Source organism: Lemur catta, chromosome 1 (assembly GCF_020740605.2).
Source record: "Lemur catta isolate mLemCat1 chromosome 1, mLemCat1.pri, whole genome shotgun sequence".
NCBI classification, from domain to species: Eukaryota; Metazoa; Chordata; class Mammalia; order Primates; family Lemuridae; genus Lemur; species Lemur catta.
Window position 1 is genome coordinate 60,254,261 of NC_059128.1, and position 12,771 is coordinate 60,267,031.

The window sequence follows — 12,771 nt, forward strand, 5'->3', positions numbered from 1 at the left end:
CTTGATTAATTTAAAAAGCTTCTACACAGCTAAGGAAATAATCAACAGAGCAAATAGACGTAAACTGTTCATAAATTATACATCTGATAAAGGGCTAATAACCAGAATCTACAAAGAACTCAAGCAAATCAGCAAGAAAAAACAAACAGTCCCATTAAAAATGGGCAAAAAACATGAACAGAAGCTTTTCAAAAGAAGATAGACAAGTGGACAATAAAGCTTTCCAAAAGAAGATAGACAAATGGCCCATAAACAAATGAAAAAGTGCACAATGTCACTAATCATCAGAGAAATGCAAATTAAAACCACAATGAGACATCACCTTAGCCCAGTTAGAATGGCTTTTATTAAAAAGTCCAAAAACAATAGATGCTGGCATGGATGCAGAGAGAAAGGAAAGCTTATACACTGTTGGTGGGACTGCAAATTAGTATAACCTCTATGAAAAACAATATGGAGATTCCTCAAAGAACTAAAAGTATACTTACCATTTGATCTAGCAATCTTACTACTGGGTGTCTACCCATAGGAAAAGAAGTGATTTTATCAAAAAGACACCTGGACGCAAATGTTTATTGCAGCACAATCCACAATTGCAAAGATGTGGAATCAACCCAAGTGCCCATCAATTCATGAGTGGATTAACAAAATGTGTACACACACACACACACACACACACACACACACACACACACTCACACTCACACATACACTGTGGAATACTACCCAGCCAGGGGAAGGAATTAATGCCTTTTGCAACAACTTGGGTGGAACTGTAGACCATTATCCTAAGTAAAGTATCTAAAGAATGGAAAAACAAACACCACATGTAGTCACTATTAAACTGGACCTAACTGATGAGCACACATGTTCACAAAGGGAAGTAAAACTCAATAGAAGTCAAGCAGTTGGGAGGGGGGAAGAAGGGATACATGGAAATCTACCTAATGGGTACAGTGAACACTGTCTGTGTGATAGGCACACTTATAACCCTAACTCACGCATAACAAAACTGATCCATGTAACCAAAAACATTTTTACTCCTGTAATATTTTGAAATAAAAAAAAACAACTTTTTGAGACTTGTTTTGTGGCCTAACATATGGTATATCCTGGAGAATTTTCCATGTGCTGATGAGAATGTTTGTTCTTCAAGTGTTGGATAAAATGTTCTGTAAATGTCCATTAGGGTCAGGTCGGTTAGGTTAGGTTAGCTCTGTTAGGAATATGTATATTTATTCTCAAGGGGAAGAAGATGAAAGTATAACAATGCTTTTCGCTGGTTGATGGAATTGTATCAATTTTAATTTAATATTTTCTTTTTTCTGTTTTTAAGACATAATCATGAATTGCTCAAGTAATTTGTTTTAATTAATGACAAAATTTAATAGTGGCAGCAGCAACTACTTGAAGCTTAATTTCCCATTATTTAGTTAATTCAATAGAATAATTGAGGTGATATTGTTAACTACCTGCCTCATAAAAAATGTTCAAAAAATTTTTTTAATGTCAGGGTCTGCATCTAGTTCCATAGTGACTTAGAATATTTTGCATTATATTGTATGATTAAACTTTTTATGAAATTGATAAACATTTAAAATGACAAATAAGTTTACAACAATGCAAGACCAACATAGCATCACATTATTCAACTGACTATTAAATCCCATTTGTCTAAGTTAGATAAAATTAAATTACTTTCTAACAAAAAATAGTGGGAAAATTGCAAGCCTTTGGTTTCATTTAGTTCAAGTGCAGAACCTAGTCTTCTGCAATGGCTTTACCTTGAAAGTGTATAATTTTAAGAGACATTCTCTGATTTTGCTCATGGTAGAAACATCTCTAAGAAACCTTTTCCAATAAGTTTTACAGTACAGCTTTGAGCCTTGGATGAAAGTATCATTCCCTAAAGGTGGTAAAATTTAGAACACAAAAATAGACTGAATTGTGGTGGAACTAAGATGTTTTAATTTCATTTTATACCTTTTTCCTTCAGTGTTTGGGACATAAAAGTTCTTTCTTGAGGGATTTATTTTCTGATTTGCTTTCTCGAGTTTATTCTCATGAGAAACACCTGCAATACTTCATGAAAATCATTGCCTTTATATATTTTCAAAGATTTTTTTCCCTTTTTAAATAACTGGATCTGTTTACTAAGTATCAGTTAGAACAACGAACCTGAGACTTTCGTTTACATACCAATAATTTATGGCTTTACATCAGTGATTTTCCATTGTGGGTTTATATTATTTTTGGGAAATCTGAATTTTCCTTAGGAAATGGGAATTTTTTTCTTTTCTTCTTGTTTTTGGTCAAGGAAAGAACTGGTATTTAAGTGCAAATTTCAACCTAAATTGGAAGACATAAACATGTAATTATACCACCATTTGTCAAGTACTTTGGAAAATTATTATATGGAATAAATCATAGGTAGCACAAAGAGAGGGTGAGAAAATATGACTGAAAAATTACAAGATGGTTTACCTTTAGAGGAATTTGGCTATGAGTTGGAACATATGATAAAACTTGAACTATCATTTGGCACTAGTGTCCATCAAAATAGTGTTGTGATAACTTTTTCAGGGTATGCAGTGGCTGCTCTGATGGTACTTGTAAAATAGGAATGGATGAAACAAGGAAGCTGGAGCTTGGGTTCTCAGTGGAACAACAAATAATCCCAATTCCAAAATATATTCATTTGGAAAAACTCAGAAAGGAAATATACCTAAACAAGTTCATTTTGTCATATAATGAGTATTTATTGCATACCTCCTGCCTTCGAGGCACAGGGAATTCAGTGAACAAGACAGACAGGGCTCTTGTTTTCAGGAAACTTAATTTATTAAACTGTAAATAGGTTCTGTCTCAGAGTATTATGGGTTCTTTTTTATTTTTGTGCTCCTCTATATTTTCAAAATTTATTATTCTTGAAAATAAGATTTTAGAGGAGAAAAATAAATGAGGATTATATTTTAAAAAGTGGCCATAGGATAAATAAAATGTATCCAAAAGTCCCTTTGTTTGCTGAAGTCTGTACTCTTGCTACTAGTCTTTCTGTTTTTTTGGCCTTCCATCATGAATTTTTATTCTCTCATTTATTAATAACTTCTCAGATTTGGTTTCTTTTTATTGCTTCTCCAGCAATTGCTCTGTGGTTATATATTTCCTGCCTCAAGATTTTGTATGGCCTATGTTTTCTCAGCTTTGCAACCCTCTGGTTCAATGACCATTTTTTTAAAGAAATTCCTTTTCCTTTATTAGTTTAGTCAATTCATTTGGGCCTCATTCCTTAAAATGGCCAATATAGAACACCAAAAAACTACAACCAACAACACTTAATGTTCTTCTATAATTATATGCTTCATTCTAAATTAGAGAGGAATTCCAATTGCCTTATTCTCTATTTAGTGAAATGTTTGACTAAAGAGAAGGACAGTGTGGTGGTATATTCTATATTGACTCTCATTCTCTTAGTAAATAGTTAAGAGCTAACATTTATTGTGTGATTACTATGTGTTAGGCATCATGGTAAACACTCTACAAACAGTATTTCCATTAAAATTTATAACTGTTTTATGAAGTAAGTTGTGTTAGTTTCCTAGGATTGCCATAATAAATTATCAGAAACTGAGTGTGTTAAAACAACAAAAATGTGTACTGTCACAGCTCAGGCTGCAAGTCCAAAGTTGCAGTTTCATGAGGGTTTAATCCTTTTTGGGGACTCAGAGAATTTTTTCCATGCCTCTCTCCTAACTTCTGGTGGTTTCTGATAGTCCTTGGCATTCTTTGGCTTGCAGCTGCATAATTTCATCTCTGTCTCTGTTGTCACATGGCTGTCATCCCTCTGTGTTTGTGTGTTCATGTGGTGTTCTCTTCTTATGAGGACCCTAGACAAATAAGATAAGAGCTCATCCTACTCTAGAGAGTACTAGTACTATCTGCAGCAACCCTATTTCCAAATAAGGTCACATTCTGAGGTCTGGGTGGGACATGAGTCTTTGGAGGACACAATGAACCCTGTACACAGTATTATTATTATTACCCAAAGAGTCAGGGCAGTTAAATAATTTACCTAAGGTTACATATTTCATGGGGAGTTTGGACTCAAACCCAAATCTGTCTGTTGACAAAATCCATTCTCTTAATCACTATGCTGGGAGGTATGAGAAAGCTGTTCATCTCTAAGTGAATACATATCTTCCCAACTGGGAAGATAAGACATGAAAATTTAAATAATAGTAAAAGTGAGGACTGTAAAGAAACTACACAGGATTAGCCACAAGGTATCCACTATCTTTTCAAATAAAATAGTACACAGATGTAACTGTCTTCTGTTTTTCCTTTCCTTAAAATTATGTGGGAAGAAATACAGACTACAAAAATACAAAAGTGACTATTTTGTGTGTAGGTGTCGTTACTTTTGCTTCCTTCAATGAGAGTTAGAATCAAAGTTCTATGCTAAATTATCTGCTTCTTACAGTTCTTCTTATCTTTGTTTATATATAATGTGCATCTTAAATTTAACCAGGCCAAGGTCAAGTCTTTCCCCAAGAATCTTCATTTTTCTTCAAATAGAATTAGGTATTATCTATAAATATCTTCTCTTTTGCGTCTGGAAACTCATTCTCAGGTTTTGGGGCCCATGGAAGCAATTGGGCATGCTAAAGACATATGAAGGTACTACTAGGAACCACCTTTTGGGAGCTGCAGATGACAGGGGTAGACATTAAGTGTGCTTCTGGGTTTGGGACTTAAAGAAGAGCAAGCATTATGTAGGCAAAAGCTGGGGCTTAGTTGGACCAAACAGCACTGGGTAGGAAGAGTTGAAGGAACCATAATAAGTCACAGGACTGGGGTACAAGTACAAAATGGAACTGGCCACAGAGTTGACTTTCTGCTGATTCTTTGAGCTACAGTTCTTAGTGTCCTTAAATTTTCTCAAATGTCTGATTTGTATCAGTCAGAAAACTTAGGACAGGAATTAGCTAAGGTGGTCTTGCTGTGTAGTTTTTGCTGAGGGAGGTGCATAGGTCACAGAGATTAAGTGGTCAGTTCTTATTAAATCTAGACTGTTGGACTCTAGAGCCCATTCTTTTAATTATTACCTAGTAATTCTTCCCAGGAAAAGTAGTATAATCTGTAAATAATATTTATATAGGTCTTTATTGGGGGAGAGAAGTAACTTTTATTGAGCACCTAATATGTGTGAGAAATTTTGTTAGGTGTTTAACATATGTTATCTCATTTAATTCTCACCATATCTTTCTTTGTTCTTCAAAATAATGCTGCCAAGAGATAATATTATACTACAGGTAAGAAGTATGAGACTTAGAGACACTAAGGCTTCTCCCAAGCCCCTTCTCTTAGGAAACTCCATGCAGAAATAACCATGTCTGAGGGGTTTTGTTAATTGTTTAATTTTTTTTTTGTTTGCATTTTTTGTTTTCCACCACAGCAAACCCCAGTCCAGGGTAGTGCATTAAGGGGTGTGTTGGCATCAGTACCATTATATTTATCCTAATTTTAGGTTATCTCCTTCCTATTTAGAAAATGTAGTAGAGTGAGTTTGTGGTCTGGTCATCAAATAGCCATGTGCTCCCTACATTTTTCCAACCTCTCTATGAAGTTAGGCTCCATAGTTATGAAGGCTTCAAGTTATAGCCAACGGATACTGAGTGGAAAGTACATATGTAATTGCTGGTCAGTTAAGAACTGCCATACTTCTTCCACCTCTCTCTTTCCTTCCTATGGTGATGTTGGAGGCCAAGAGTTTCAGATGGCATAGCTATAAGATGGAGGCTGCTCAGCTCTCTCAGTCCCCACTTGAAGAACAGCCTCACAGGAGGACAATACAACCCATATATAAAGTGTAAATATTATATAAACTTTTACCGTATTATGCCCCTGAGATTTAGGCAGTTGTTTATTACTGCACCACAGCCTATCCTATTCTTACTAGCATAGACAACAACATCTGGTGATTTTCTTAGTTACCATCTTCCTCCTAAGGTACTTTCCTTCTCCTTTATATATTGCTGCCTTTTTTGTTTTCTACCACAGCAAACCCCAGTCCAGAATAGTGCATTAGGGAGCATGTTGGCATCAGTGTCATTATGCTTAACCTAATTTTAGGTCATCAGATAGCCATGTGCTCCCTATATTTTTCCAGCCTCTCTATGAAGTTAAGGGCATCAAGAACATTTTTCATGCCAACATTTGTTATTTTGGGACTTTTTGATAAAATCCATTCTCTCTGGAATTAAGTGATATCTCACTGGTTTTGTTTTGCATTTCCCTGATGATTAGAGATGTTGAACATTTTTTCATATGTTTCCTGGCTATTAGTCTATCTTCTTTTGAAAAGTTTCTGTTCATGTCTTTTGCTCTATTTTTAATGGGGTTGTTTGATTTTTTTCTTGTTTTGCTTGAGTTCTTTATAAATTCTAGTTATCAGCCCTGTATTCATGTATAGCATGCAAATATTTTCTCCCTTTCTGTAGGTTGTCTGTTTGTTCTAATAATTGTTTCCTTGGCTGTGTAGAAGCTTTTTAATTTGATCAAGTCCCAATTTATTTATTTTTGTTGTTGCTGTGATTGCCATTGGGATCTTCTTCATAAATTCTTTGCCTAAGCCAATATCTAGAAGAGTTTTTGCAACATTTTCTTCTAGAATTCTTGTGGTTTCATGCCTTACGTTTAAGTTTATTATCCATCGTGAGTTTATTTTTTGAGAGGTGACAGGTGCAAATCCTGTTTCTGTTTTCTACATGTGGCTATCCACTTTACCCAGCACGATTTTTTGAATAGGGATTCTTTTTCCTAGTGTATGTTTTTGTCTATGAGGATGGTTTTATATCTGGGTTCTCTGTTCTGATCCATTGGGTTATGTCACTGTTCTTGTGCCAGTACCATGCTGTTTTGGTTACTATAGCCATGTAGTGTAGCTTGAAGTCTCGTAAATTGATGCCTCCCGATTTGTCCTTTTTGCTTACATCTGCTTTGGCTATACAGGGTCTTCTCTGGTTCCATACAAAGTGTAGAATTACTTTTTCTAGATCTGCAAAAAATGATGTTGGTATTTTAATAGGGATTGCATTGAATCTGTAGATCACTTTGGGTAGTATAGACATTTTAACAATGTTGATTATGCTGACCCCTGAGCATGGTATATTTTTCTATCTGTTTATGTCCTCTGCTATTTCCCTCCTCAATGTTTCATAGTTCTCCCTGTAGAGGTCTTCCCCCTCCTTAGTTAAGAGGTAGGAACACTTATGCACTGCTGGTAGGACTGCACACTAGTACAATCTCTGTTGAAAGTAGGATGGAGATACCTCAAAGAACTAAAAGTAGAACTACTATTTGATCCAGCAATCCCGCCACTGGGTATTTACCCAAAGGGAAAAAAGACATTCTATAAAAAAGACACCTGCACTCAAATGTTTATAGCAGCACAATTCATAATTGCAAAGACGTGGAAGCAACCCAAGTGCCCATCAATACATGAATGGATTAATAAAGTGTGGTAAATGTATAACATGAGATACTACTCAGCCATAAAAAAATGATGAACTAATAACTCTTGTATTAACTTGGATGGAACTGGAGACCATTCTTCTAAGTGAAGCATCCTAAGAATAGAAAAACAAATACCACATGTACTCACCATTAAATTGGAACTAACTGACCAACACTTACATGTACATATGGAAATAACATTCATCGGAAATCAAGCAGGTGGGAGTGGGGAGGAGGGGTTGGGTAAATTCACACCTAATGGGTACAGTGGACACTATCTTGGGATGGGCACACTTATAACTTTGACTTTAATGGTACAAAAGCAATTTATGTAACCAAAACATTTGTACCCCCATAATCTTCTGGAGAAAAGAAAGGATATCTTTCAGTTAAATCATATTCAGGACATAATGAGAACTTCATTAGGGTTAGGTTTAATGACATTGTCAGAAGTTCAGAATTCTATTAGTTAGTATATTTTACAGATTATATGAGCATTGTGTTGCTATTTGAGTATGTTTGATGACAGTTGATAAGAAGCATGCTATTTGGGATGAAAGCTGCTTCTCTACTTTGCAATAACTGCAACTCTGTCCAGGCTACAGCAGACAGTTCTAAGTATGCATAATCTTGTATATTCAGAATTTAAAAAAATGTTAATTTGAACCTAATTATTGGATAGACAACCTCAAAGGTACCACTTTTGTTTTTGTTGACTCATAGTTTATAGAAAAAATTAAATAATGCAGTGCAAACCTACAAGGAGGATTTTCTTTCACATTTTGCCAGCAGAGAAGTAATAGAGCCAGCACTTCTGAGGGAAAAAAAGTACGATATTCATTGAGGCTGCCTTCAGTTGCTTGGGCATACAGACCATCTGGCAATGAGAGGAGATGGGGGCTCAACATGCCCTTTGTTAATAAAGTGACTGCCACTGGGAGGAATAATTCCTCCTTTAATTGTGTACCTATTTGAGAAGAGAGAGCAAATAAAGGGTCTCCCTTCTCAGATTAAAATGATGAATGACCTTGAAGACTCTGCACTAGTCATCCTTGGAAAGCTGGATTCTCATCAACTCTGCTCATTATGAGTCCAGTCCGAGTGTACACAAAGCACCTATTCACTTCAGTGGGAGTTCTAAGGCACAATCAGTCCTGAGGGAGGTGATGTTTTTAAATCATGCTTCCTATCTCACTGAAAGGCTAAAATTGAAGGCAGAAAACATAGACAACTCAGTTATGAGCCTTAAACTTAGAGAAAGCATGCAATGTGGGTTTCACATTAGTGTCAATAATTAACTGCAGCCACTACTTTCAACTGGGAGCTTGTGGTGCTTGATGTCGCTCAGTCACTGATACTATGAAGGAGAGAGAGAAATGTAAAAGGATCTTCTTAGAAACGAATAATTAGTTTACAATTGATATGAAAGTAGTGTAAGTAAAAGAAATGCTAGAGTTCATGAAGCCTAGATTTTATCAATTGGTGTTAACAGATAGTTATGATTTGATGATTTTATTTTTTAAACAAATATTAAATCAAACTTTGTGCTCAGTTCAATATCTGTTACAGCAGTTATAAAGCAGTTGCTTGATAAATCTATTTTATTATTGTTGAGGACAATGATTACAATGATGATGATAGAAATACAGATAATGATAGAAATATAGCAGGGAATAAGACAAAAGGAAATACCCTAGAATGGGTCCTCTCTCACAGATTTCATGGAATATGGATGTTGTAACCTAATGATCTTAATAGTATTTATTTCCTTTTGTTTCATTTCAGTCATGATTTTGGTTTCAATGCCATCTATACTGTCAAGGAGAGTTGCTATATGTGCCAGAGCTAAATGTTTTGAAATTGTGTTGATTCATCTGGAGGCATGTGGGCGACATCTGGAGTGGAATGAAGGTTATGCGTGAGTTTTTATTATTCATTGTCAATCATATTTGAAACCTTGAGCCTTAGGATAAAGAGTTTGCCACTAAACAATATCTAAAAATTAGTAGGTTAATATTCACTGTACCTATTTTATGACCAAAACCTGCCTTAAGTCCTTTACTTTTGTCTCATAAAAATGAATTTTAAAATCAGCCTATGCAGAGTCCAGAAACTCAAATTTAAAGTAATATATAGACTATTAGTAACTATATATTACCACTTAAGACAGTGCATTAGTGATTTTTAATAAGGAAATTTTAATGACAAATCTCATTAATCTTACTATGCTAGGTACATTATAAGTATATTGTTTTAAATATTTTCTCACTTTGTGTCAGTTAAGTACTATACAAAGACCTGTTCTCCAGCAGGTTTCTCATTTCTTCTGCTTTCTATCTCATATTATCTTCCCTTACCTACCCCCAATGATAGAATCTTTACGCAAGTTGCATACACCTTCTAGCACACTGCAAGTTTTTCATAAGAGTTAAACAACAACTCTTAATTACTATGCATAACTGAAGAGTAATTTTCCACAGTACAGGTGCAGTTACCTGAAATCTATTCTACAAAGTACTTAAACAATTCTTTTTCCCATGTCAATTTTGCAAGGAAACCAGGTATCTTTTTAATAACTTCTTTTTTTCACTGTATTTAGAAGGAAAATTGGGCTTTACTTTCTTTGGAATAAGAAATGGTTTCATATCAGTTTAATCATTTCAGCATAGTTTGCTCAGAAAAAGTTGATTCCATTGAGAAGGAAATGGGCTTTGTCCATTACTAGAACTGACTAATGTTTACTTCAACAGTAATTATTTATTTCTTTTCTTCTAAACAGCAAGCATTAATGCTCTTTACTAAGGATCTAAATACTTCAGTTTAATATCATGAAAAAATTGGCCTTGTAAAAGCAAAGCTCCATCATTTTTTGTACTCTTTGCAGAGTTAAATCAGATGGGGACAAAAGGACCTTTAAAAAGATCTCCTCCACAAAAAAAAGTTCTCCTGACTCTTTTGAAATATGTGATGTAGACAAAATGGTATTGTCTTTGGCATAATAAATACATAAACAAACATCAGTTTCAATTTTCCTAAGCTTTACAAAAGATAAATGTGTAGCTCTATGTACACATTTAAAAACATTCTTTGTTAGTAAATTTGTTCTGTTTTCAGTTTTACATTTACTAATGTAGCCTTTAGTTTCAGGTAATATTTAATCTGTTAATGGACTATTAATGAACAGAAGGAAGAATAAAATAGAAGTGTTGCCTTAGAAACTTATAAATGGCCAGATATGGCTGCCTTGTGGTCCGATGACTCCCCAGCCTTTAAGCAAGTGATGTCTTCATCCTAAGTTACCTCTTATCTTTGTGGCTAGGACTGAGAAAATTAAATCTTATTATGGAATCACTTGACATTCTAGCTTCATTACCTCATGTTAACTTCAACTTAGTAATTATACTAAAGTTGTTATTGTTGTTCTTTAAAGAGGTTTAATCCACTTTCTAGAACAGTCTGAAAGCCTTGTTATTCTCATAAACAAAATGACAGTGGCCAGAGAAAGTTTGACATTTTATGCTTCACCATGCTACATAGTACTTCCTCAAAAGCAAAAAGCTCAACACATTAAGTGAGGGTTCTTGAATTTACACACACATACCCTCTCTCTCTCTTTTTCACACATACACACACAAACACACACACACTCACATATAATAATAGTCTTGCAGGACTTTGGAGGGCAGAATCTATGCCTGGGTTTGCTGATTAATTTGTGTAATTCTTTTGCAAGTGTTACACAGTAGGTTTCTTGAGTATACATTAATACAGTAGACTTAAAGTCACATATGCACAACAAAACAAATCATAAATAATGAGATACTAAAAACTAACTGTCACTGAGGTAGCAATTATTGGTGTCTCTTTTTCGCTTCAGTGACTTTTTCCTTTTACCCTGAGACATGCAAACAGAACAAACAATTAGCGAAATAATTGATGATCAGTACCTTCAAAGCTTGTGGTGACCTGGTTTATGCTTTATAAGCTTAATAATGAGAACACCTCTTATTACTGATTAGTGTGCTGCCTGGTGCTCTCTGATGGTGCTCGGGAGGTACATCTGTATCAGACAAAAGGTTTTTATCTGCCCTTTACAGTTAGTTGGTCCCTAATGAACTGAGCTTTTGTCCCTTGCTGTTTTTAGATTCCAATTAAACTTGTTTATAGAATAGACAAATAATTAAAGATGTACTGTTTTCCATGACTTAATATTGTCTTCCAATAGGCTTGTATAGCAGTTGGTGGCAATTAACATATATAGTTATGTTTTTAATCATTTATGTATTAAAACACATGCAAAATGTGCCCATGTTTTCTTAGTCTTCTTTGTGCTTGTCAACCCATTCTCTTAAGTTGCATTGAGTATGCTAATTACCCTCTGTCAAGCTAGGGTAATTCATCTTTTCCAAGAAAAAAATTCAGTTTTTATTTTATGCTTGAGAAAGTAAAAGAATGGCAGTTTATTTTGGAGCTTTCAGAACCAGAAAAAAATGCTTTAAGGTTATGACAAAGTGATTTTGTGTTGTGCACAGCAAGAAGTATTAAACAGATAAATAGCATGTCATGTTAGAAATTTTATGTTAAAGTATAATTTCTTATCTCTTTTGTTGAATTTTCTATCAACTTGCATTCTGTGGTAGGCTCTTAAGCAAAATATCTGTATAAAATATTTCTTGATCACAAAAACATGGAGAATGAAGTAGCGGAACTTTTGGTAGCCAAGTCATCCCCTAACAAATTAAACATTCCCATAATCCCTGGAGACTGTGGAATTGTTAGTTCTTTTGTAATCTGTAGGGAAATATTCAAAATGGTAGCTCCAGGGTCCCATTTTCACAGTTTTTCTATTTTTTATTTTTTTTTATTTTTATTTTTTGAGACAGAGTCTCACTTTGTTGCCCGGGCTAGAGTGAGTGCCGTGGTGGCGTCAGCCTAGCTCACAGCAACCTGAAACTCCTGGGCTTAAGCGATCCTACTGCCTCAGCCTCCCGAGTAGCTGGGACTACAGGCATGGGCCACCATGCCCGGCTAATTTTTTCTATATTTATTTTTAGTTGTCCAGGTAATTGTTATTTCTATTTTTAGTAGAGACGGAGTCTCGCTCAGGCTGGTCTCGAACTCCTGCTCTCGAGCAATCCACCCATCTCGGCCTCCCAGAGGGCTAGGATTACAGGCGTGAGCCACCACGCCTGGCCCCATTTTCACAATTTTTAAACAAAAGTTCTAAATGTATGTGGTCACGTTTTATCAATGAGA

General features: G+C 35.1%; 1 protein-coding gene across 5 annotated transcripts in view; it reads left to right on the forward strand.

The window, feature by feature from the left end:
* PRKD1 (protein kinase D1) overlaps window positions 1-12,771 on the forward strand; it is a 768,557-nt gene that overhangs the window by 297,278 nt on the left and 458,508 nt on the right. For all 5 annotated transcript variants that reach the window (XM_045569394.1, XM_045569403.1, XM_045569402.1 and 2 more), the window contains one exon: window positions 9,301-9,433. The gene's annotated coding sequence lies outside the window, so the exon portion shown is untranslated. The remainder of the gene's footprint in view (window positions 1-9,300; window positions 9,434-12,771) is intronic.